Source organism: Gorilla gorilla, chromosome 7 (assembly GCF_029281585.2).
Source record: "Gorilla gorilla gorilla isolate KB3781 chromosome 7, NHGRI_mGorGor1-v2.1_pri, whole genome shotgun sequence".
Classification (NCBI taxonomy): domain Eukaryota; kingdom Metazoa; phylum Chordata; class Mammalia; order Primates; family Hominidae; genus Gorilla; species Gorilla gorilla.
The window spans coordinates 46,327,611-46,339,832 of record NC_073231.2 but is presented as its reverse complement, the minus strand read 5'-3'; the positions used below and the strand labels follow the sequence as shown (position 1 = coordinate 46,339,832).

Sequence of the window (12,222 nt, the reverse complement as noted above, 5' to 3'; positions counted from 1 at the left end):
TAGCTTGAGCCCAGAAGTTTGAAGCTTCAGTGAAGCTAAGATTGTGCCACTGCACTCCAGCTGGGGCAACAGAGTGAGACTCTGTTTCAAAAATAAAATTTAAAATAATTTTTAAAAATTAAAAAAATAATAGCTCAAATTGCAGATACTGTGGAGTCACTGAATCACCCAAGCCTGGGTCTTGCCATACTTCTGGACTTTCTGGTTATTGCTTTAGTGAGTTGGAGTCAGAATTGTATTACTTGCACCTGAGAGCATTCTAGTTGATTCACAGCTAAATTGTCTGCTTCATCTCATAAGTTAGGCTAATTTCAGATTCTAGCCCTCCCACCATTCCCTTCTGAGTTTTCCCATTGCTTTCAGCCCTTCTCTTGCTAATGGTTGCAGGGTTAACTTATCCATTAGGTAGAGTAAGCACAGTGCCTAGGGTCCTCAAAAATGTTTTGTTTTAAAAAAAATTTTAATTTTTAATTCTTATGGGTACATAGTAGGTATATATATTTATGGTTTACATGAGAAAATTTTTTTAAATCAAAATAGACTTCCAAGAATGCATAAGGTATTTTGATATAGATATGCAATGTGTAAAATGACATCAGGGTAAATGGGGTATCCATCACCTCAATCATTTATCCTTTTTGTTACAAACAATTGAATTATACTCTTTTTGTCATTTTAAAATATACAATTAAATTATTTTTGATTATAGTCACTCTGCTGTGCTACCAAATATTAGGTATTACTCATCTTTTAAACTATTTTTTTGGTACCCATTAACCAACCCCACTCCTCTGTGCCACCCCCCGTTCCCAGCCTCTGGTAACCATCCTTCTACTCTCTATCTCCATGAGTTCAGTTGTTTTAATTTTAGCTCTTATAAATAAGTGAGAACATGTGAAGTTTGTCTTTCTGTGCCTGGATTATTTCAATTAGCATAATGACCTCCGGTTCCATTCATGTTGTTGCAAATAATAGGATCTTATTCTTGCTCTTGTTTTTTTATTTTTAATTTAATTTTATTTTTACACAGAGATGGGGTCTTACTATATTGACCAGGCTGGTCTTGAACTCTTGGCCTCAAGGGAGGCCTACCGTCTCGGCTTCCCAAAGTGCTGGGATTATAGGCAGGAGCCAGTGCACCCAGACTCTCATTCTTTTTTGTGGCTAAATAGTATTCTATTGTGTAAAAGTACCATATTTTCTTTATCCATTCATCTGTTGATGGACATTTATGTTGCTTTCAAATCTTGGCTATTGTGAATAGTGCTGCAATAAACATGGGCGTGCAGATATCTTTCTGATATACTGATTTCCTTTCTTTTGGGTAATCCAGTGGGATTGCTGGATTGTACAGTAGCTCTATTTTTAGTTTTTGGAGGAACTTCAAAACTGTTCTCCATAGTGGTTATACTAATTTACATTCATACCAACTAATTTACATTCACACCAACAGTGTATGAAGGTTCCCTTTTCTCTACATCCTTGCCAGCATTTGTTATTGCCTGACATTTAGATAAAAGCCATTTAACTGGGGTGAGATGATATCTCATTGTAGTTTTGATTTGCATTTCTCTGATGATCAATGATGTTGAACACCTTTTCATATAGCCTGTTTAACATCTGTATGTCTTCTTTTGAGAAATGTTTATTAAAGTCTTTTGTTCATTTAAAAATTAAATTATTAGATTGTTTTCCTGTAGAGTTATTTGAGCTCCTTATATATTCTGGTTAGATGGGTAGTTTGCAAATATTTTCTTTCATTCTGTGGATTGTCTCTTCATTTTGTTGATTGTTTCCTTTGCTGTGCAAATCTTTTTAACTTGATGTGATCCTATGTAGGGTCCAGCCCTAGGGGGGTTAATGGGTGTTCTCCCCGTGTGTGGAGATGAGAGACTGTAATAAATAAAGACACAAAACAAAGAGATAAAGAGAAAACAGCTGGGCCCGGGGGACCACTACCATCAAGACGCGGAGACTGGTAGTGGCTCTGAATGGCTGGGCGTGCTGATATTTATTGCATACAAGACAAGCGGGGCAGGGTAAGGAGGGTGGATCTTCTAAGTGATTGATAAGGTGAAGCAAGTCACGTGATCATAGGACAGGGGGCCCTTCCCTTTTAGGTAGCCGAAGCAGAGATAGAAGGCAGCATACGTCAGCGTTTTCTTCTATGCACTTATAAGAAAGATCAAAGACTTTTAAGACTTTCACTATTTCTTCTACCGCTATCTACTGTGAACTTCAAAGAGGAACCAGGAGTACGGGAGGAACATGAAAGTGGACAAGCAGCGTGACTATTGAAGCACAGCACCACAGGGAGGGGTTTAGGCCTCTGGATGACTGCGGGCAGGCCTGGATAATATCCAGCCTCCCACAAGAAGCTGGTGGAGCAGAGTGTTCCCTGACTCCTCCAAGGAAAGGAGACTCCCTTTTGCAGTCTGCTAAGTAATGGGTGTCTTCCCAGGCACTGGCATTACCGCTTGACCAAGGAGCCCTCAAGTGGCCCTTATGCGGGCGTGACAGAAGGCTCACCTCTTGCCTTCTAGGTCACTTCTCACAATGTCCCTTCAGTACCCGACCCTATACCCGCCAGTTATTCCTAGGTTATATTAGTAATGCAACGAAGAGTAATATTAAAAGCTAATGATTAATAATGATTATACTAATGATTGATAATGTCCATGATCATCTCTATATCTAATTTGTGTTATAACTATTCTTATTCTAACTATTTTCTTTATTATACTGAAACAGTTTGTGCCTTCAGTCTCTTGCCTTGGCACCTAGGCAATCTTTCACCTACAATCCTATTAGTCCATTTTTGGTTTGGTTGCTTGTGCTTGTGGGGTATTACTCAAGAAATCTTTGCCTAGACCAGTGTCCTAGAGAGTTTCTTCAATGTTTTCTTGTAGTAGTTTCATAGTTTGAGGTCTTAGATTTGTCTTTAATCTATTTTGATTTGATTTGTGTACATAATGAGAGATAGAGGTCTAGCTTCATTTTTCTGCTTATGGATATCCAGTTTTCCCAGCACCATTTATTAAAGAGACTGTTCTATCCCCATGTATGCTCTTGGTAGCCTTGTCAAAAATCAGTTCACTGTAGATGTATGAATTTATTTCTGGGTTCTCTATTCTTTTCCATTACTCTATGTGTCTGGTTTTTTTTTTTTTGAGATGCAATCTCACTCTGTCGCCTGGGCTGGAGTGCAGTGGCGCGATCTCAGCTCACTGCAACGTCTACCTCCCGGGTTCAAGCGATTCTCCTGCCTCAGCCTCCCACGTAGCTGGGACTACAGGCACGTGCCACCACACCTGGCTAATTTTTTTGTATTTTTAGTACAGATGGGGTTTCACCACGTTAGCCAGGATGGTCTTGATCTCCTGACCTCGTGATCCACCCACCTTCTTGCAACTTTTCTATAAATTTGAAACTATTATGAATCTGAAATTATTTAAATATTTACTTAAAATTAGTGTTGCGGGAAGTCAGGGACCCCAAACGGAGGGACTGGCTGGAGCCGCGGCAGAGGAACATAAATAGTGAAGATTTCATTTTAATATGGACATATATCAGTTCCCAAATAATACTTTTATAATTTCTTATGCCTGTCTTTATTTCAATCTCTGAACATAAATTGTGAAGATTTCATTTTAATATGGACATTTATCAGTTCCCCAAATTAATACTTTTATAATTTCTTATGCCTGTCTTTAATCTCTTAATCCTGTTATCATCATAAGCTGAGAATGTACATCACCTCAGGACAACTATTGTGTTAACTGTACAAATTGATTGTAAAACATGTGTGTTTAAACAATATGAAATCAGTGCACCTTGAAAAAGAACAGAATAACCGCAATTTTCAGAGAACAAGGGAAGACAACCATAAGGTCTGACTGCCTGTGGGGTTGGGCAGAATAGAGCCATATTTTTCTTCTTGGAGAGAGCCTATAAATGGACGTGCAAGTAGGGAAGATATCGCTAAATTCTTTTCCTAGCAAGGAATATTAATAATTAAGACCATGGGAAAGGAATGCATTCCTTGGGGGAAGTCTATAAATGGCCACTCTGGGAGTGTCTGTCTTATGAGGTTGAGGTGAGGACTGAAATACACACTGATCTCCTGCAGTATCCTCAGGCTTATTAGGGTGGGGAAAAACCCCCCCACTAGTAAATTTGAGGTCAGACAGTTTCTCTGCTCTTGAACCCTGTTTTCTGTTGTTTAAGATGTTTATCAAGACAATACATACACAGCTGAACATAGACCCTTATCAGTAGTTCTGTTTTGCCTTTTGTCCTGTTTCCTCAGAAGCATGTGATCTTCGTTCTTCTTTTTGCCCTTTGAAGCATGTGATCTTGTGACCTACTCCCTGTTCTTGCACCCCCTTCCCTTTTGAAATCCTTAATAAAACTTGCTGGTTTTGCAGCTCAGGTGGGCATCATGGTCCTCCTGATATGTGATGTCACCCCTGTAGGCCTAGCTGTAAAATTCCTCTCTTTATACTCTTTCTCTTTATTTCTCAGCCAGCCGACACTTACAGAAAATAGAAAGAACCTACACTGAAATATTGGTGGCAGGTTCCACCAATAAATTAGCTAAAAATAAACATTTTTAAGTTAATTAAAAATAACAAAGGCATGCATGCATTACTGTGTACCTTTCTAGTCAAACTAACAGAATTCGAGACTGGGGCTGGGCACAGAGGCTCATGCCTGTAATCCCAGCACTTTGGGTGGCTGACGCGGGTGGATCTCCTGAGGTCAGGAGTTCAAGACTGGCCTGGCCAACGTGGTGAAACCCCATCTCTACTAAAAATACAAAAAATTAGTCAGACGTAGTGGCAGGTGCCTGTAGTCTCAGCTACTTGGGAGGCTGAGGCAGGAGAATTGCTTGAACCCGGGAGGTGGAGGTTGCAGTGAGCCGAGATCGTTCACTCCAGCCTGGGTGACAAGAGCGAAACTCCATCTCAAAAAAAAAAAATTTGGGATTGGACTCACTCAAAATTCTGCTTTTTTACACAAGAGCATAACTCTTCCAACACGAGCATAGCACTGAGGTAAGAGGTTATGTTAAGAATGAATGAGTGCTGGAATCTCATAGAGGCAGTTTCTTAATTTTAGACAAACCAAACAAAACCTGTTTGTACAGAGGTCTAGGTTCTAGTCTTTAGTAGTCCTTAAAAGTTTGTTAAGATTTAGCATTTAGGATCTGGAGAATTTTTGTTTTGTTACCTTTTTTTTTTTTTTCGAGATGGAATATTGCTCTCTTGCCAGGCTGGAGTGCAGTGGTGTGATCTCAGCTCACTGCAACCTCCACTTCCCGCGTTCAAGAGATTCTCCTGCCTCAGCCTCCGGAGTAGCTGGGACTACAGGCGTGTGCCACCACACCCTGCTAATTTTTTGTATTTTTAGTAGAGACGGGGTTCCCCATGTTGGCCAGGATGGTCTCAATCTCTTGACCTCATGATCCACCCGCTTCAGCCTCCCAAAGTGCTGGGATTACAGGCATGAGCCACCACACCTGGCCGGTTTGTTACCTTTTGAAGAAGAAAAGGCCCACAGGAGGGTTGATACAGCAACCACAACCCTGTCATTCACCAATGCTTAATGTCTGGCACATAGCAGGTGCCAGTAAATATTGAATGATTAGGATCAGTAACTCAAAATAAGTCTACAGGGCAATACAGGAACAGGGGTAGGGAGGTGTGGGCCAGTGAGATATGCTAGCTGAAGTGATTCTCAGTGAATGAAGAGGTTGTCAATTGGGACTAATTCTGAAGTCCTGTGTGTCACAGATGTGTGAAGATTGTGTTCTGGCTGTCAGAATTCTGTAGGGCTTTATTCAGGGCTTTTGAGAGGTAAGATGCGAGCTTAGACCCAAAAGCAATGAACTGGAATACTCAGCCAGGGACTGCAGTTGGGATAGACCATGCAGCAGCGGTGGGGGCACTGCCATTGCCAGTGGTCTTTTTCCAGGTTGAGGTTGACTGGAATTTGCTCATATTAGTTGCCAAGGAGGTTGACACATGTGTATTTGTCATTTTTTAATTGGCCTTATCTGCTTCAGTTGGCATATCTACTTATTGTTGGATACGTGGATTACATACACTGGTTGAAAATATAAACAATACTATGAAGATCTTAATATAAAGTAACTGAAAAAATTAATGATAAAAATTAACTCTTTCATCATTTAATTGAGATGATAAAAGTTGATGAATGCCTAATTAATTAAAGGAGGATACTTAGGCCTGTAAAATTAAAAATGAAAGTTTTAGCATTCTAATATTGTTTTATTTTTATCTTTGAAACATGGTCTGGCTGTTACCCAGGCTGAAATGAGATGGTGCCATCATGGCTCACTGCAGCCTCGACCTCACAGGCTCAAGCGATCTTCCCGTCTCAGCCCTCCAAGTAGTTGGGAGGTTGCCCAGGCTGATCTCAAACTCATGGGCTAAAGGGAACCTCCTGCTTCAGCCTTAAAGTGCTGGGATTACAAGCGTAAGCCACCAAGCCAGACCAGCATTGTAAAGTTTAAAACAATGGCCAGTGCCAGAGCAAACATGAGAAAGGTAAACAACACTTAGTAAGCAAGGTGGAAACATGTATGTTATTTTTTTTGTACATTAAAAAAAATTTTTATTTCTTTTTCTTTTTTTTTAGGGTCTCACTGTCGCCCAGGCTGAAGTGCAGTGGCACAATTATATCTCACTGTAACCTCCAACTCCTAGGCTCAAGCGATTCTTCTGCCTCAGCCTCCTCAGTAGCTGAGTGAGACTACAGGCATGCACCACCATGCACAGCTAATTAAAAAAAAATTTATTTTGTAGAAATGGGGTCTTGATAAGTTGCCCAGGCTGGTCTCGAATTCCTGAGCTCAGGCAATCCTTCTGCCTTGGCCTCTTAAAGCTGGGATTATAGCTGTGAGCCACTGCACCCATCCCAATGTATGTAATATGTTCTTACAGCTTAGCCAGAGAGGCTGTAAAATGTGAGTCAAAAATTAGATAAAATCAAGATGTTGGCAGGGTAAAAAAAAAAAAATTAGAGCTGATCAGAGCATGGAAAGAGGGCAAAGCAAATGGAGACGGTGGTGAGGGACCTTCGGAAGCTGAGGGGCTCACAGACTCACATTACCTTTTCATTCTTTTCTCCTTCAAAAATTCAAAGATGAACAATTTTTTTTCTCTGAGCAAATTATCCCATTTAAACATTCATGAATTAACCACATTAACCTACTTTCAATGCAAAGAAGAAAAATGGTTTCTGTCTCATACATTTCAGCTGTCTTGTCAGTGGGTTGTCAAGTTGAAGGATTTCTTTTACATTCCTGTGAATCCCTTATTCTCTATGAAAGAAACTTTACTTCGAAATGGAAAGTAGGTTTGGGTTCATTTCTGATTTTTGACTCACATTATACAACCTCTGTGGTTAAGCTGTGAGAATGTATAAAATTCCTGTCAGCCATTGCTGGGGCTTCAGAGCATGACTGGGTAGTGCCCAGGTGGGCAGAGCACTGTCTGATAATCTTTGCTCCCTAATAACTGAAATCCAGAATAGATGATATTCTCCATTCATTCAAAATGTCTGTCCTGTGCTTCATGCAGAGGATACAAACAGAAGAACACTTGGTCCCTGTCTTCAGGGCATTCACAGGCTTGTCAGTCTGGGCATTAGAGAGGATAAAAAATGAACCAAGCAATAATCAATGGGAAAAAGCTGTTTCATGCCTTAACATGACATAAATATAAAAACCATACAGGGAACAACAGATGAAAATAAAAACACAAAGGCTACAATAAATGCCAGTGACAAAAACAAAGGCACTGTTCAGTTCTACTTAACAGCAGACAGATTTAGGAATCAAACCCTGACACATTTTAAGGTTCTAGGTCTACTGTTTAAAAAATCCAAAATATGTTATCCAAGTCTGAATACATTAACGAGACACTGTAAAAGCTTTTAGCTGTAAGGTATTATTACTGTGTCAGTCAGAGTCCTTGAAGAAAACAGAAGACACATTTAAACTGGGATTACTTAAGGAGAGTTTAATAAAGGGAATGTTTACAGAGGTGTGGACCAGGTGTAGGAAACCATGATTAGTGCAGTCCCCCTGGGCTAGTAGCAGTGGGGCCCCATTATTGCTCTAAGTCTAAAGGGTCAAGGGTGGGGGAACCAGGAGACAGAGGGGCCTGTCTGACGGAAGCGAAAAGCGAAGACCGCCCCCCCGACCTCCTTTATGTAACTAGACCAGCTGGAAGTAACCCTACAGGGAGGGATCACACTGCTACACCCTCAGATCTCCTGCTGGGCTCCCCATTGCTGGACCCACTGTAACCAGAAGACAAGGGAGCCAGCTGACCTAGTCTATAGTGGTCAGCTTCCCAGAGCACAGAGGACAGTGGAGAAGGGTAGAGAGCATCTGGAGGGATGAATGGAAGATGTCCAGAACTAGGCTGGGCACGGTGGCTTGTGCCTGAAATCCCAGCACTTTCAGAGGTCAGGGCGGGTGGATCACCTGAGGTCAGGAGTTCGAGACAAGGCTGGATAACACAGTGAAACCCTGTCTCTACTAAAAATACAAAAATTAGCTGGGTGGGGTGGCGTGCACCTGTAGTCCCAGCTACTTGGGAGGCTGAGGCACAAGAATCACTTAAACCCGGGAGGCAGAGGCTGCAGTGAACTGAGATTGTGCCACTGCACTCAGGCCTGGGTGACAGAGTGAGACTCCTCAAAAAAATAAGACGCCCAGAATAACTAAGTGACCAAGAATCTGACAGTCAAGTGTTCGCAAAGACCTTTGCAACAACTTCGCAGTCAATATTTGACAACTCTTAGAACTGGTAATTTAATGGTTACTGAATGTGGATAGCAAAACCTTAACAGCACACCCACCAAAAATCTTGCTATTTATTAGGAACACATTTTTCAAGTTAGTAAGGCAGTGTAAGTTTAAGAAGAAAATTCTGCATACCAAAAGGTACTCTTCTGTGTTTTTTCAAAACAGAATATAAATATGCACACCCCCCACACAAAAAAACCCCAGACAGGATATATGAATATTTTCTGATATTAACAATAAACAGAAAGCCATCCTGAACTTGTTTTTTGGTGGCATATGATCAATAACAAAGACTGAGAAGGCTATACTAAGAAACAAAGGCTGTTCTTAAATAATGCACCCTCTGCTAATTGTGAAGGGTAAACTATGAATTTATCTTCATAATCCTTCACCTTCTCTTCCAGCAATCCCCCTTCTCTTTCCTACACGAATGTTTTTCTAAATTAGAACTTATCTCTTACGGCTTTTTGGGGGAGGTGAACATTTTTCCTGACCCACCCATTCTCATTCTCATTCTTTTTTTTTTTTTTTTTGAGACTGAGTCTCGCTCTGTCGCCTAGGCTGGAGTGCAGATGCATGATCTTGGCTCATTGCAACCTCCATTTCCTGGGTTCAAGCCATTATCCTGCCTCAGCCTCCTGAGTAGCTGGGATTACAGGCACACGCCACCACACCCAGGTAATTTTTGTATTTTTAGTTGAGACGGGGTTTCACCATGTTGGCCAGGCTGGTCTCAAGTGATCTGCCCGCCTCAGCCTCCCAAAGTCCTGGGATTACATGCGTGAGCCACAGCGCCCGGCCCTGACCCACTCATTCTACATGGATTTTCTATATAAAAAGATTAGGTCCTGAATTCGTGGAAGAGCCCGTTTTCTGCACTAGAGGGACTATTTCTTCCTTAATATGCTTTCTGGCACAGTAGCACAGACTCCAACATCATCTGACTTCTTTGCACAGCCAAGAAGGTGTGGTGGAGTCTGTTTCTCACACTGTGCTTCTGTCCCCACAACTTATGGGTAGACGTGGAGGCAGAGGGTTCAGGAGCATTTCTTCACCAGAATCAGGGTACAGGAGGAAGAATATCTTAGCAGATAAAGTTGGCTGTCTACTTTGAAAGTTGGGTAAAGCATCGTGCCCAGTAATATAATCCTTGTGCACAAGATACAAGAGAAAAACTATTCTGCTACCCCAGTGCAATGCCAGGGGACTGGTAAATAAGTTATGGCAATGCTGGTAGAACACTCTCTGACCTGGCTTTGCGTCCTGGCTCAGCCACTAATTGTGTGCCTAGAGCCAGAGTTTTCACGTCTCTAAAATACAGTTAATAATAATACTTACCACCTCAGGTAGTTGTGAATTTCTTTCTAGACTGCTGTAGTATTATCCAAACCACAATCCTAACCCTAATCCCAACTAGAGCAAAGTATCTGAAACACAAATCTGATAATATCATTACCCTGCTTAAAATATTTTAACCATTTCCCACTGTTTATTTTATTTTATTTTATTTTATTTTTTAATGAGACTGGGTCTCATTCTGTCTCCCCAGGCTGGAGTGCAGTGGCAGAATCACAGCTTACAGCTCACTGCAGCTTTGACTTCCTTGGCTCAAAAAATCTTCCCATCTCAGCCTCCTGAGTGTGTGGGACCACAGGTACACACCACCACACAGCTAACTTTTCTTTTGGGTGAGGGTCTGCCTATGTTGCTCAGGCTGGTCTTGAACTCCTTGGGCTCAAGTCCCCCTGGTCTTAGAATGAAGACTCACATCTCTGATATGGCCTTCAAGTCCTCAAAGCCTGGCATCAGCTCCCACCATTATTTTAATACATTCTTACTCTAGGCTCTAAGCCACAGTGGCCTTCGTTTAGTTCTATTTTTTTTTTTTTGAGACAGAGTTTTGTTCTTGTCGCCTAGGCAGGAGTACAGTGGTGCAATCTTGGCTCACTGCAACCTCCACCTCCCAGGTTCAAGCAATTTTCCTGCCTCAGCCTTCTGAGTAGCTGGGATTACAGGCATCTGCCACCATGCCCAGGTAATTTTTGTGCCCAGGTAATTTTTTTAAATCCGGGTGGGCCTAAGCAGCCCAGGACTTGTCTGGAGGCTCCGATGTTGGGAACCCAGGACACTTCTGCCTTGCTGGGCTCCCTAGCATGCTTTGGGAGAATGCTCTGCCACATCCACATTCCAGCCAGTGGAAGGAAGGAAGAGAAAAGGGAGGAAACAGCTGCTGCTTATAAGAGCATGACCCAGGAATTGCACTCATTACATTTACTCAACTTTTACTGATCAGAACTTGGTCACGTGCTCGCTTCTGTAGCACATATACTAAAATTGGAACCATACAGAGAAACTTAGCTACAGCCCCAGCGCAAGGGTGACATGCAAATTTGTGATGTGGTCCATATGAAGGAAGGAAGGAAGGAAGGAGAAAAAGAAAGAAAGAAAGAAAGAAAGAGAGAGAGAGAAAGAAATAAGGAAAGAAGAAAAGGAGAAAGAAAGAAAAGGAGAAAGAAAAGGAGAAAGAAAGAATGAAAGAAAAAGAATGAACGAATGAATGAACTTGGTTATGTGGCTACACTCAGCCGTAAGGGAGGCTCAGAAAAGTAGCCTTTATTTTAGCTGCCTTGTGTGTAAATGTGTACCTGGAGCTCTGTTATTGTAGATAGAGTGAGTGGATATGAGGACACCTAGTGGTCCCTGGAGCAGAATGCCCAGCTTAGATTAATTAGTGTGATTATTGATTAATAGATATCTACCCCACTAGACTATATCTCCACAAGAGCAGGAACCATATGTGTTTTTGCCCACCATTGTATCCTTACCACCTATCCTGTGCCTGGTACACAGTAGGATCTTAATAAATATTTGTTGAATACATGAGTGAATGGATCAGGTCCCTCCCTCTTGCTATCCCTGTCATGCTTGACACTCCAGCCCGACCATACCACTTGTGATTGCCTAGCAATGTATTCATTATCAATTAAAAAGAAATCACTGCTAATCCGGTAAACAAACATAGTAATCTCACTGTTGCTTACATTTCTTTGGTGAGTTTTCAGGTGATACACATTTTCACATCTTTATTTGTACTTCTCATTTTGAGATTTGACATAATAGCATGTCAATTCTGATAACATCACCTGAGGTACATGAAGAGGTTGATGCGGCTGATTTCAGTCAAAAAATAAGGGCAAAAGGAAAAAAGTGCAAAAAGAAAAAAGCAAACAAACAAAAAAGGCCAAGTTAGGCAGCACACCCAGGGACTTGCTTGCTGAGGAGTGAAATAGATACTTGAATTAGGGCATTCATGCAATTCTACGTGAGTGCTGTTTTTCAAACCTCAGCCTTCCATGAGAGTTGGGAAGCAAAGAGTTAAA

The 12,222-nt window shown here is 41.5% G+C and overlaps 1 non-coding gene across 1 annotated transcript; it reads left to right on the top strand.

Moving 5' to 3' along the window:
• The first annotated feature begins 11,146 nt into the window (after positions 1–11,146).
• Positions 11,147–11,254, top strand: LOC115935657 (U6 spliceosomal RNA). The gene has a single exon (XR_004071281.1). It is a non-coding gene; the product is annotated as a U6 spliceosomal RNA (small nuclear RNA).
• Positions 11,255–12,222: the final 968 nt, after the last annotated feature.